Source organism: Herpailurus yagouaroundi, unplaced genomic scaffold (assembly GCF_014898765.1).
Source record: "Herpailurus yagouaroundi ecotype Mexico unplaced genomic scaffold, PumYag 141, whole genome shotgun sequence".
Taxonomy (NCBI): domain Eukaryota; kingdom Metazoa; phylum Chordata; class Mammalia; order Carnivora; family Felidae; genus Herpailurus; species Herpailurus yagouaroundi.
The window spans coordinates 17,537,145-17,548,621 of NW_024412396.1; the positions used below are offsets into that span (position 1 = coordinate 17,537,145).

General features: G+C 37.2%; 1 pseudogene; it reads right to left on the reverse strand.

The window, feature by feature from the left end:
• Positions 1–7,781: 7,781 nt before the first annotated feature.
• Positions 7,782–8,546, reverse strand: LOC121031276 (rRNA-processing protein FCF1 homolog; annotated as a pseudogene).
• Between the last annotated feature and the right edge of the window lie 2,931 nt (positions 8,547–11,477).

An 11,477-nucleotide genomic window follows, 5' to 3' on the forward strand; every position in this document is an offset into this window, starting at 1 on the left:
TTCATTCCAAACAGTGGTTGAAGGTACCTGATGTTCTCCAATTGATGACAATTATCCAACATAAATTTAAAGCCACAAGCAAAAAAGGACCCAGATGCTGAGATGAGGAAGCTCTGATGGGCAAGCAAAAATGAGGCCCATAATATTGACCTCATAGGGTTTTTTATTAAAAATTTTTTTTCAATGTTTGTTTATTTTTGAGAGAGAAACAAAGAGGGACAGTGCACAAGCTGAGGAGGGGTAGAAAGAAAGGGAGACAGAGAATCTGAAACAGGCTCCAGGCTCCGAGCTGTCAGCACAGAGCCCGATGCGGGGCTCGAACTCACGGAGTGTGAGATCGTGACCTGAGCCGAAGTTGGCCGCCCAACCGACTGAGCCACCCAGGCACCCCTGGACAAATCTTAATTAAGAATGTATTGTTGTCCTTGAGTGTATTGGTTTTCTATTGCTGGGTTACAAACTATCCCAAAACTTCATGTTTAAAACAACAACAAATATTTATTATTTCATTCAGTTTCTATGGATCAGAAATTTAGGAGTGGCTTAGTTGAGTATTTCTGGCTTGAGTCTTTTATGAGATTGCAGGTAAGATGTCAGCCAGCGCTGAAAGTTCGACTGCAGCTGGAAGGTTTGCTTCTACTGGTTCACTCAAGGTGCTGCAAGTTGGTGCTGGCTATTAGGAGATGTCAGTTTCTTGCCATACTGATTTCTCCAGAGGGCTACTTCAGTGTCCTTTTGACATGGCATTTGACTCTCTGAGAGAGCAAGGAGGAGTCTTTTATGACCTAGAATTGCAACTCAAACTCTACAGCACTTGATAGCAATATATTATTATCTTGATAGTCACACAGGTCAGTCCTATTCATTTTGGGAAGGAACAACCCAAGGGCCAGATAAATGGGAAGAATCATTGTGGACCATCTTGGATGATGGTTACTATGTCAAAGTTTTAACTTAGTCTCTTTCCTCTTATCACTCTGCACTTTCTCCATGCATAAACACATCCACATCCATAGCTTCACATACCATCTTTCAGCCCATTACTCCCAAATATATAAATAATCCCAGATTTCTCTTCTGTTCTTCAGACCTCAATGCATAATACCTACTGGGCATTTATTTTATTTATTGAGTGGTCACTAGGAACCAAGCCTTCAACTAGTCTGGGTAAACAAGACAGATCTCCTGCCTTCAGGGAGATTACAGTTTGGTGAAGCAGAAGGAAAATAAACAAGTAAATAAAGACCACAGTTTGTGGTTAATATAATCAAAGCAATATACTGCTATAATAATAGCCGGGCTGATTGGTACAAGAGGAGAGGGGTGAATTAGCTATTGTAGACACAATGGAAAAAGATAAACTCTTTGAAAAAGTGACATTTAAGCTGAGACTTGAGAGATAAGATGTGAAGGGGTGGGAGGGTGGTGGTTGGAAACTGTTCTAGGTACTGAGAATGGCGAGTGCAAAGATCCCAAGACAAGGGAGAGCATAGAATGATGTAGAGAATGTCAGAAATTTTGTGGCTGGAGCACTATGAGTGAGTTTGAGAGAGAGAGAGAGAAAGAGAGAGAGAGAGAGAGAGAGAGGGAGAGGGAGAAGTGATAAAATTAGTCTGGCAGGCAGGGACTAGATCACTTAGGTCCTTGTAATCTAGAGCATTCTAATGCATGTCATGGGTTTTGAGTATAATGGGAAGAGACAGGGGTTTTAAGCAAGGTCTGGTCATACACTATATATTTTGTTACAAATTCATATGTAAAATTGTTATTGTCTTATCATACTGTGAATTAGTGGTTCTTGATGTTCCTTAATCACTAAATAGCAGCACCACCCACCATTTAAGAGTGTAAGCTCTGGAGTTAGGCAGACCTTGGATCCTGAATCTACAGCTTACCAGCAAAGAGATCTTGGAAGTGTAACTTATTTTGTCTCATCTCTTTTTTCTTAAACGTGTATTTATTTTGAGAGAGAGAGAGAGAACGAGAATGAGTGAGTGAGCAGGAGAGGGGCAGAGGGAAAAGGAGAGAATCCCAAGCAGACTCTGCACTGACCACACAGAGCCCAGTGGGGGCTCCAGCTTCATGAACCATGAGATCAAGAGTTGGACACTCAACCGACTGAGCCACCCAGGTGGCCCTATTTTGTCTCATCTCTGATTTCCTCACCATAACAAGGGAATTGTGGTGAGGATTGAATTATCTGGCAATTGGTCATATTTGATACATGGTAGCTATAGTGATTATTTTCTTTGAATAGTGAGACCAAGCTCTTTGAAATATTCCCATCTCATATTTCTTATTTTACTTATGAAATAACTATCCAAATTCTATTTTCATGGCTAACAATTTAGAATACAGAATCTGGTACAAGGTAGGGCTCTTAAACAGGACTTAAAGCATTAGGACAATTTTTGAGATTAACTTTACTGTCCTTCCTCCCCAAATTGGCTTGAGATTCTTGTTTCTAGTCTGTCAATTAGCACGGTTCATTATGACTAGGCTTTGAGTACAAGCCTGTGTTCTAAGTCCAAGTTTTCACTCATGATCAGGTACTAAGTCCAGTATTTCTAATACGAAATCCAATATTTATTTTTTATTGTATATTCTTTCTTAAAAAATTTTTTTAATGTTTATTTATTTTTTTTTTAATTTTTTAATTTGTTTTTTCAACGTTTATTTATTTTTGGGACAGAGAGAGACAGAGCATGAACGGGGGAGGGGCAGAGAGAGAGGGAGACACAGAATCAGAAACAAGCTCCAGGCTCTGAGCCATCAGCCCAGAGCCCGACGCGGGGCTCGAACTCCCGGACCCTGAGATCGTGACCTGGCTGAAGTCGGATGCTTAACCGATTGCGCCACCCAGGCGCCCCAATGTTTATTTATTTTTGAGAGAGAGACACAAAGTGTGAGCAAGGGAGGGGCAGAAAGAGAGAGAGACACAGAATCCAAAGCAGGCTCCAGGCTCCGAGCTGTCAGCACAGCCTGATGCAGGGCTCAATCCTACAAAGTGTGAGATCATGACCTGAGCTGAAAGCAAGGGCTGGACGCTTAACCAGCTGAGCCACCCAGGCTTCCCTTATTGTATGTTCTTAAAAGTAATAGTTCCTGAAGATTTCTATAAAAAACAGATTTAATGGGGACATTGCATATTATTTTCCTCTCTTGGAGACTTACAATTGTGATGAATAGCTAAGGCTCTATGAGACTGTTTAATGGTATTTAACTAAGTATTTGCAAACATGTTTAATATTTGACCATAGGACTCCTTTTTTTAACCCATGAAATACATATTAAACCCTGCACTTATTTTGGGAAACTCCATTTCAGGCTGATTTCTCATTCTCCTAATTTGCATATCCCTATGTCTTTATTCCATGTGCACTCCACCCTGGTAAGTAGCATCAGTTTTTTCATCCTAGCTCTTCTTAATCCTACCTAATATCTTATTCCCATGTGTCCTGTTTACCTGCTCTTCCTTGCCAATGCCAGTGTTGTCTTGCCTTTGTTCATGTCTTTTCTGGCCTCTAGATTCCTTTGTAACATTTAATTTCTTTCATTTTTATAGTCATTCTCCAAAAAACCCTTTATTTTATGGGCTAATATACTAATGTCTCATAAACTCTCTTTGTGGCCTCAGAAATTAGAGGTATTTAGCATTAAGTTTAGTTTCAGTTTTTGGTACAAACTCCTTCCACATCTCTTAATCAGGTAACCTTTTCACATCACCCTTACCTGAACATTTGAGTAAGGAGTTCATCACTTCAGAGTTCTTCATTTTTGGCAGTTCTAATTTTTAGGAAATTCTTTCTTATATGGAAACCAAATGTGCCTCACTATCACTGGTGGACTTACTTTAGTCCTTGCATTAAGCTGTTATGTCCTTTCTATATCGTCTCTTTTTCAGGAAAGCTCTGCGTTTGACATGTGCTGATACTTGAATAGTCTATTTACCCATTTTTGATTAGTATATACAATGAGGAGACTATTTTTTTTTTAGTAATGGCTCCAGTAACACTCATACCCACAACTTAAATCCCCTTTCCACCAAAATAGTATTAAGTTTGATTTGGATTGCACTGGTTACACCACTATGCTCAGAGGCTAGATCATGCAGTGGAAGGCACCCACTCATTGCAACTCTAGGGAAAATCTTGAAATAAGTGAAGCTTGTTTGATGCACCAAGCTTGCTTTTTCTGGACTTCTATCTCCATTGCATGGATTCTCTTCCTGTTTTTCTTTACCTAATGTGTCCAGAACTTGCTTGCTCTTTTCCTCAGTTAAAACATGCTTTCAGGAAAAGGCTGGTTTTAATTACTTGTATATTTGTTGGGACTGTAATGTGCTATAATTCTCAAGTTTATATACACTTTAAGCATTATCACTAACTATGGGTTGAAAGACATTGCTCTCTTGTGTAGAAGTTTAAATGTCAAAAACCATGTGAGAAAAATTTTGGAGGGCTGGGCAAGAGATTTACATTGACTTGCTGAAAATGATACAAATATTTTGGTTGCCTGTTTTCTTGCACTTAAGCCTATTCCTATAAATTCCTCCAAACATTCTGTTTCTTTAAATAAATTATGTAATGCACCCTGCCTAAGGATTTTCCCCTACAATGTTTTTATACTTGAAATCAATGTGCTCTTGATATCAAAGGAGAGTGAACACATAAAGCCTTGGGATCTGAGGGGTGGTTTTGGAGAGCAGTGCTCAGGAAGAAACTGATTCCCCTGGGAATTTTTTTCTTCTGTTGTACACTAAAAATTAATTTAATTTAATTTAATTCAGAAGATAGATGAAAATGGAAAACCACTGTGAAAGTCTTTTACATACAGGGCAGTAATGGTGGCATAGCACTAATCTAGAGAATAACTAATCTTTTTTGATGACTGGGACATAAATAAATGCATTCTAATCGGACCTTTTTATGCACTTCATGTCCATCTTTTATTGTTTCAGGGTCACTTTAATACTGAAGCATTTTATAAATGAAGTTGTCATATATAATATAGACTCTCACAGAGAGACACTAACTCTAAATTCGTCACTGAAATCAACCTGAGAGAATATTCTTCTTAACTAGGCATTTTGTGAGTATACAACTTAATATTTCATTGTGATATATAGTCAAGAATTCTGAACAAAGATGAATATAATTTATTCAGAGTCACCTTCATGCAAATGGAAATTTTGGATGATAGTGGAAATGCTTATTTCTTAATCATAGTTTCTTCATTTTCCCTGGTAGTCCTAGGAGTTCTGACACAAGATGCTGGTAGTAAAAATTAGTATTGTGTGGTAATAAATATATTCTTGTGAGATATCCTTTCCTTTTGCAGTTACTTTTTTGAGATTTTTTATAATTGTGACCACTACAAAACTACCCCTCAAATTATTTCAATCTGCATTATCTATGCATGTAGGTTGATATTATAATATTTTCCTGTACCCATGCAAGTCATGACAATTGTTATTTTGGAGATTTTTACTTTGTTATTAAAGTGCATCTTTATATAGTTGAGAAGCCTTTACTGGAGATGGTTGTGCTTTCAAACTTTTAATAAAACTTATATATTGAGAATCATCATTGGACAGCATACTTAAAGCCTTAGAAATCATTTAAAATGAAAAATTGTATTAAAAAATACAATATAAAATACATGTGATAAAATACATGTGATATAGAAAATATGTGACTTAAGTATCCAAAAGAAAATCATTTATATTTGCAGACTAAATTCTGTATTGTTGTTTATACTGCTTGTATGAGGATGATTATTAGCCAACCATTTTATGAATCAGCCAATTTTATGAATCTGTAAACTTGAGAATCCAGACTTAGAGAGGGAGTAGGGGACAGAATCACTATTTTGGACACGCTGATTTTATTTGATGTTTTATATGCTCCGGTAATTGGTTTATCATTCCTAACTATTTTCTTCTTCTTGATAGGTGGCATATTCTCTCCTATTAACTTTGGGTTTGGTTACATGACTTGTTTTGGTTGTTAGAATATGGGTGGAAATGAAAGCATTCAGTGAGCTCAAGTTTTAAGAGGGTTTATGGGTGTCCAGTTGCCCTTTTAACTCCTGTCCGTGAACTTCTAGAATAACACAGAGTCTCAGCTCAGTGAGGAGAGTAAGAAATAAATATTTGTCCTTGAAAGCCATTGAAATGTTGTGAGACACACACACACACACACACACACACACACACACACACACACAGCTATCATATGAGGTACCTGTAATATTTTCATTTCACAGATGAGGAAATTAGAGTGTCAAAGGCGCTTAACCTTTTTTCCATGATCACATTGCTGGGAAGTGGCAGATCTAAGCTGGATGTCAAAATATTTACACTGAACCCAGCTTCCTAGGGTAGAAGTATGGGACACCGCAAGAGCACTGCCTGAAAGTCAGAAAACACAGATTCTAGTCTTAGAGAAATCACTGAGTCTTTTGCTCTGGAAAAGGCATATCAACAGAGATCTCTGTTGGGTCATAATTCCCTTTCAGGACTCCTGTTTTCTCTGATGAGTAGACTATGCATACAATTGACATTTACTGAGGATTCGCTGAGTAAGATGGTCCACAGTAAATATTAGCCATGGGCCTCTAATTTCTTTCAGAGACAATGCTATTACTTTCTAATATAATGAAAAGAAAGCATTGACTCTCAATTCTCAAAAGGTTTATATAATTTGTAAGTTGTAGACTATGAGTAATCAGATGTTCAGAAATGCTTTAAGAAACTCCAGCAATAATGTCAGCTTCTACTCTGTGGTGGTAGTTAATGCACTTCCTCAGCAGAAAGAGCTGAGCAGCCAGTGTCTTATCTGAGTAATTTAGGCCAAAATTGTGGGTTTTAAAAATATGCTTGAATATCATGGATATTTATGCTAACTCCCATTTCACTGGAGTCTTACAGAAAGATCCTATAGTCACAGATTAATTATGACTAACTTAAACTTTTAGAAGAATGACTTCATTCATGTAAATGAGTATATGGTATAAATGAAGCTTCCTTTGGGTCACGATTCACCTTATCTATCTTCTCCTTGCCACAAATATAATTTTTCTCTTATGAATCATCATATACTCACAGCAAGGAAGGCGTCACAACATCACCAGTGTCATCAAGTCTTATTCTTGGTACCCTATAATCAGGCTATTTTGTGGGCCTGTTTCACTTATTAGTTCCCACAAAGACAAGTAACAGGTTTTCTCATATACTGTCTTCTTTCTACATAAGAATACTAAGACCTTTCTGAGTTATCAAGAAATCTTAGTGCCTTAGAATTGCTTCTGAAACAACTTTCTTTGGCTTCCCTTTCTTTTTGTTTCTGTCAGATCAGAGATCTTTATTTCTTAGCTGAAAAGTTTTTAAGTTTCTCATGGCCAGTGCAAAATTGGTTTTTGAAAACACTTGGAAAAGAGTTACCATGCAGAGTTTTCTAGAAAACATCTACCTGTGCAACAGAACACGTAAAAATCCAACTTTTCTACTTACCTGCCACCCCACTAGAAATTGTTTTCATTCTTCTGTTTTTAAAGTATGGTCTCTAAGCATTTCCTTTTATTGAGTGAGTAAGGATGTAGTAGCTCATTAAACTCCCACTAGCTATGTTTGTGTGTGTGTGTGTGTGTGTGTGTGTGTGTGTGTGCAATCATCTGATTTATAAAAATATGCAACAAAATTCAAAATGATACAAAATATCAATTACAAAACAACATAAAAAGTGAGTATGTTTCACCATACTCAGCTCATAACAGAACAAATGGGTAAGGAGAATAATCCATGCTATAGCATATTGCTATATTTACTGGAAACCGAAAAAGTTGGTAAAGGAAGGCAGAGGAACTTTATCTTTAGAGTGTCAGAATTAGAACCAAGGGGCTCCATAATCATCTGGCATCCGTTCAATGTTGTACCTGTGGTTAGAAAGGTACATGATGGGAACTCCAGAGATCTTCCAGATCCTTCATTTAAGGTCCCGGTCAACTGTGGCCACATGTAACACTTGTGGTGAGTTACTGTCTGTACTAAGCAGTCGTCTGTATAGGTTCCTTTGTGTGTGCATGGTAATCATGCAAATCTTGGATCTTTGGCAATCCTTAGAGCCACTTGATACTTTTGCCCCAATTTCTCAATTTCAGCCATTACACAGTTATACAAGGGATACACTAGGCATAGAGACAGTCCATCATTGATTGTACTAAGTCAAGTTTGGCTTTAATGGAAAAGTTTATAAAGTTGGTATCAACCAGGATGTAGTAAGGTAGGCCCAGCTGTGTGTTATATTGGAAGAATAAGCAGGAAAGATGTTGGGGGGACTTCTCTTTCCTTGAGTGCACTGGGATCTTTTCTTTCTTTCTTTCTTTCTTTCTTTCTTTCTTTCTTTCTTCCTTCCTTCCTTCCTTCCTTCCTTCCTTCCTTCCTTCCTTCCTTCCTTCCTTGGCTTCAATCTATCCTTCTCTTTAAGCCCCTGATCTCAGAGACTATTCGTTCGCTTCATGGTAGCATACTTTCTTGCTTTCTTTTGCTTCCCCTTGTTCATGCCACACTCTTGTTTCTTCCCAAACTCCCACTAGTTATTAACATCCATTGGGAATTAGCTTATCAAATGATTTTAAGCCATGCTGCTATCATACTGAGTGAATCTTCACTTTGGAAACAAGGAAAAAAGAGTCACTTTGCATGCACTGTAATCCAGGGACTGTGATAGGTGTCTTAAATATATTATCACTTCTAAACTACACAGCAGTCTTAGATGTCAGCACTTGGCAAGTATGTAATTTTCCCTTGTTCACAGGGGGCCAGGACTCATACTCATGATGCCTGACTTCAAAGCCCATTGCTCATCCTACTGTGATGGTGTTCTAAAGGAAAGTGCAGTATTTCCAGGCTCAGTCCATGGCTGAGAGGCTGAGAGGGTAGCTCACCATACCTCAGGAATTCAGGACTAAGAAGGGGGGTGGTGGAGGAAAACCAAGGGAAGGGTGAGAATTGGAGGGGAGACAAATGTGGCAGAGGGGAGATGAGAATGTCATGATGATATTTTCTCTCTGCACCATAATTTTGCCCAGAACAAATCCTCACTATAAGAGTATTTTTATAGCAACCTTAACTTCATAATATACTTGGTCATATGATGAGAGTTCTCATACATGATTACAAGTTTCATTTTTGAGGACTTATAAAAATTATCATCAGACAATGAAATCTTGAGACAACATAACTCAGCATGATAAGTAGTCTTTAATGTCACACAGATTTCTCTTTTGGAGTATCTTCTCTCCTTACACTGACAATATCCACACCTACTTTCCAAGAAAATTTACCATCTCTGTTGAACATCTACCATGAAGAAAGCATTCTTAACTTTGGCCCTGTGGCCTGCTGCCCGCCCCCCCACTCCCCCAATGGCTTTCTCCTCTCTAGATAGTTCTCTGTAGTACTGGCCTTTCTGCTTCCTGACTTTCCATAAAAATTTGTCAGTCAGATGTTCTGTCTTCTTGTGGACCTAAAGAAATCCATAATGTCTATGGATAACATAGGTGTACTTGGCCAGGGGTCTTCTGGATAAGATGTCTTTAAGCTTTAATGAAAATAACCTTTGACCTATTGGAGTCATAGCATTTGAAAGCTAAAGCAAACTTAGAAATGTCTAATGCAATTCCATCATTTTTGAATGGCAAAATGAGGCCGAGAGAAATTCCTAGAATTTAGATCACACTGTCAAGATGATGAGATGGCAATTATTACTTCAGAAATGAGGAAAGAGTAGTATAGAAAGAAATGATTCAATTGAGGCTACACAGAGGACCAAAATGGAATGGGTTTCCTTTCACCTACCTGTCTTCTGAGTTTACTTTATTTTTCTTATAAAAGTTGCCTCTATCTTTTCAAACCCTTTTTGGTTGAAGTTTCATGGATATCTGAACCCTGGAAGTAGTGGTAGCTGGGCTGGAGGGTAAGGAGAATTAGGGAGAACTTGCCCTTAGATTTTAGTTGCATTCATTTTATGTCACTCTTACCTTTTTAAAGTAATATACTGATAATGATATGACTTGCCTAATATGAAAAATTCACAATAAACTACTGTCAGTGTCACATTAGTCAACTTTTGTGAATAGAACAGCTTTCCAATCAGGAACTTGATAGACCATTTGGATTTTATAGTCTTCCTAAGCAACAATAAATACTAAATGATATAAACCAATAATTCCTAAGTTAGCTATAATACTAAAATATGCTACTCATAACATTTACTTTCCATTTGTTAGAAGGAAATTATTAAACATATCTTTTGACTTTGCTGTTTCTATACTGAATAAGAATGTTAAGTTCTAAAAGATTTGGTAATAAATTCATAACTGAAAGGTAAAGAAATTTGTGTGAGCAATGATATGATAGAGGTTAGATTGGGAGTCCAATTCTTGAGCAAAGTACAGATTCTTATTATGAAAGAAATTACGGAGGTCAAATGATTTCAGCTGATTGACTTTCTTTTCTTCTAGTCTAATTTCTAATGATATCTTCCAACAGGTGTTATAGGATGAGATTTTTATCTTTTGGCTCATGTGGTATTCATACCTACTTTTCTACAAAATATCCAGATTAGAGATTTTGATTATATTTTATGTTTTATGATACAAAAGTTGTAGCTCTGTCTTAGGAATTTTTTATATTTGTGGCTCTCCAGGTTAAAGATTCACTACTTTACTATGTTTATTCTTATAAAATAAAAATAGTGAATATGGAATGTTTACTATTTACCAGGTGCTGTGCCCAAGGCTCTACATGTATTGTCTATTTAATTTTCATATAAACCAGCAAGGTAGATACAATCATCATTTTCCTTTTAAAGATGAGGAAACTAATTTCACTCATATGTGGAATTTAAGAAACAAAACAAATGAACAAAGAAAAAAAGAGACAAACAAAAACCCAGACTCTTAACTATAGACAACAAACTGATGGTTACCAGAGGGGAGGTAGGTGGGAAGATGGGTGAAATAGGTGTTGGAGATTAAGGAGTGCACTTGCTGTGATGAGCACCCGGTGATGTATGGAAGTGTTGAATCACTATATTATACACCTGAAACTATTGTAAAACTGTATGTTCATTACACTTGAAGTAAAAATAAATAAAAATATACATAAATAAATTTTCATTAAAAAATAGATGAAGAAACAGATTTGGAGGGGTTAAGTAACTTGCCTGTAGTCCCCAGTTATCAGGGAGGAACTGAAACTAGTTGCCTGACTTCAGACATGTGCTCTTATCTCTTGGGCTACACTGCTCAATGGATAAAAAAAATGATGAGGAGACTAGGTGAGGACTAACACATTAAAGCTGGGCAGAGAGAAAGTCTGAAGTCACATCTAATTCTCATTCTTATGACCAGTCCTAGCTCAAAATAACAGTCTTTGCTCTGTTGAAAATATTCTTACTTCAAGAGTAGATAAA